The following is a 3252-nucleotide window of genomic DNA, read 5'->3' on the forward strand; positions in this document are numbered from 1 at the left end:
CGGAGCCGGGCAGGCGCGCCGCCTCGCCCGGGTAGACGTGGCCGCCCGCGTAGAAGTGGCACTGCTGCTCGCCCCGCGCCCGCCGCGCCTCCTCCGCCGCCAGCAGCGGCAGCAGCAGCAGCAGCGCCCAGCACCGCGCCCGCGGCCGCGCCGCCTCCATGGCCCGCGAGGAGTGCGCGGCCGCGGGAGGAGGAGCCGGCGCCGCCCCGGCACGCGCACACGTAAGAGCGGGTGTGTGAACGGCGCTGCCGCGGGTGGGAAACCCGGCACGGGACGTGTAGATGAGTGGTATCCGCGTGTCTGTGTGCGGCTCTGCGGGAGCTTCCCCGTGGCGTCCTCCGCTCCCCGGAGCCGCCCCGGGTACAAACGGCTGCTTTGGGCCCTGGCACGTGGCCGCACTGCTGCAGAGGCTGCCGTGCTCCTCACCGAACAATGCAGGGGCCTTCTTGTGGCCAAGAAGGCCAATGGGATCCTGGCTGCATCAGGAGGAGCGTGTCCAGCAGGCCAAGGGAGGGGATCCTACCCCTCTCCGCAGCTCTGGTGAGGCCGCACGTGGAGTATTGGGGGCAGTTCTGGGCTCCCTGGTGTAAGAGGGTCCAGCGGAGAGCAACCAAGATGATTAAGGGACTGGAGCATCTCTTGTACAAGGAGAGACTGAGTGAGCTGGGCCTGATTTCTCTGGAGAAGAGAAGGCTGAGAGGGGATCTGATTAACATGTATAAGTACATGAAGGGGGAATGCAGGGAGGAAGGGGCCAAGCTCTTCTCAGTAGTGGCCACTGACAGGACAAGGGGCAATGGGCGCAAGCTGCAACACAGGCAGCTCCATCTCCAGGTGAGGAGGAACTTCTTTCCTGTGAGGGTGCCAGAGCCCTGGCACAGGCTGCCCAGGGGGGTTGCGGAGTCTCCTTCTCTGGAGATCTTCCAAACCCACCTGGATGCTGCCCTGTGCCCCGTGCTCTGGGTGTCCCTGCTGGAGCAGGGGGTTGGACTAGATGATCTCTGCAGATCCCTTCCAACCTTGACCATTCTGTGATTCTCTGATTCTCTGTGATATATAGCATGTTGTGGATGAATCTTCTTGTTCTGGCTTTCCTGCAGCAGAGTCTGCTTTGAAGGGGTTATTTATTTCACAGAATCACAAAATATTCAAGGTTGGAAGGGACCTCTAGAGATTATCTAGTCCAACCTTCCTGCTCCAGCAGGCACACCTACAGCATGTGGCACAGGGTGGCATCCAGGTGGGTTTTGAAGACCTCCAGAGAAGGAGACTCCACAACCTCCCAGGGCAGCCTGTGCCAGGGCTCTGTTACCCTCACAGGAAAGAAGTTCCTCCTCGCATGGAGACGGAACTTCTTGTGCTCCAGCTTATGGCCATTACCCCTCGTCCTGTCGCTGGCCACCAGTGAAAACAGCCTGGCCCCTTCCTCCCTGCATTCTCCCTTCCTGAACTTATACATATTAATCATATCCCCTTTCAGCCTTCTCCGGAGAAAACAGGCCCAGTTCACTCACTCTCCCCTCATACGAGAGATGTTCCATTCCCTTAATCATCTTGGTTGTTCTTCTCTGGACCCTCTCAAGAAGCTCCACGTCCCTCCAATACTGGGGACCCCAGAACTGCCCCCAATACTCCAGGTGCGGCCTCACCAGAGCTGAGGAGAGGGGCAGGATCCCCTCCCTTGACCTGCTGGCAACATCCTCCTGATGCAGCCAGGATCCCATTGGCCTTCTTGGCCACGAGGGCACACTGCTCACTCATGGTTAACTTAGTGTCAACCAGGACTCCCAGGTCCCTCTCCGTGGAGCTGCTCTCCAGCAGGTCGACCCCTAATCTGTACTGGTGCCGGGGGTTATTCCTGCCCGGGTGCAGGACCCGCACTTGTCCTTGTTGAACCTCATGAGGTTCCTCTCTGCCCAGAGGCAGAGAGTAGAAGAATCTTTCATGCTTTCATAAGAGTGGAAGAATCAGGAGAAGCAAGATGCTGAGTGCTACCCTTCTCTGTGATCTTAGTGTACCTTTCGCCCTCTAGGTGCTCTTGCTGTGCTCCAGGGGGAGTTCATCTTGGCTCCCAGCTCCTGCCACGTTTCCATTGAGGTTATGCTATAGGTTCTGTGAGTTAGGGACAGTAATAAACTTGCTCAAGCATCTATGCCAGCCTTAAGGGTCTGAAGGTTACTGGGGATCACAAGAGCAAGGCACTGGGATAATCTTCCAAGGGAAATGGGAGCAAAATAGCCTCATAACTAGAAGCCCCTATGGGTGTGTGTGAACAAATGAAAAACTGAGTGCCTGCCAGCAAGGGAGGATGGCTCCTGAAATCCGCTCCTAGTCTTGTTCTTTCAAAGAGAGTCGATAGCGGCCAGCCTGTGATTGCACCTCTTAAAAGGTTGGGAGCTGGATAAAATCTCATCTCCTTTTCGGTGCTGCTATTTAGTTTGACTTTCCTCTCCTGCCGAGGACACGGAAATAAAAGGAAGATGGACGTAACACATTTGCTTGTGTGAATTGTTAAGCGCTCTGGCCCTGGTGGAAAAAAGCACTTAAAAAGCACTTGTACTTTTAGTTGTCCCTCTTCTGTGTTTTTACTGATTTTTGAAGCGCACTAGAGTAGTGCTCTGAAGAGCAGTCATATAGTGAAGTGGAAAAATGAGGGGTCAAGAGGTATGCACTTTGGATAATGTTAACATCCCTCAATTGGAAGATGAATTCTGGTGCATGAGATCTACTTTCCTCTCCACTGTCAACGAATGAGAGAGAAAAGCAACGAGTTCCATGCAGCAAAACTGGAGAAGAATCATCCTTCCACCAGAAGTCCTCTTGTGAGCAGAGAAAATGCTGAAGGGTGAATCTTGCTTTTATCCGCAGAACATCGTGTTAGTTAAATAGTGCTAATTTGAGGTTCATAAGTGATTGGATATATAGACACTGAAGGGATACTCAGAGCTATGAGAAGGACTTTCTGACTACTACTAGCCAGGCAAGGCCTTTCTTCTGAAAGAGCTTAAAAACGGTGTTAAAAAAAAAAAAAGGTAAATTAAATCCAAGATGAAATCCAAATATTTATCATTCTCCAGTGTAGGACAGGCACCTTTCTTTCTTTGCGCAGTGATGAAATACTTGAACTGAAGACTGATTTTTCTGTTTAAATTGACAGAATTAATTTATGTTTTTGATATGTAATAATAGAAAAGCTATACTGAATTCATCACTATTCCATCTGCCCAGGTCTTCTGAAGCTAGTCGGGTTTG

Source organism: Nothoprocta perdicaria, unplaced genomic scaffold, assembly GCF_003342845.1.
Source record: "Nothoprocta perdicaria isolate Ctin4 unplaced genomic scaffold, notPer1 scaffold_215, whole genome shotgun sequence".
NCBI lineage: Eukaryota > Metazoa > Chordata > Aves > Tinamiformes > Tinamidae > Nothoprocta > Nothoprocta perdicaria.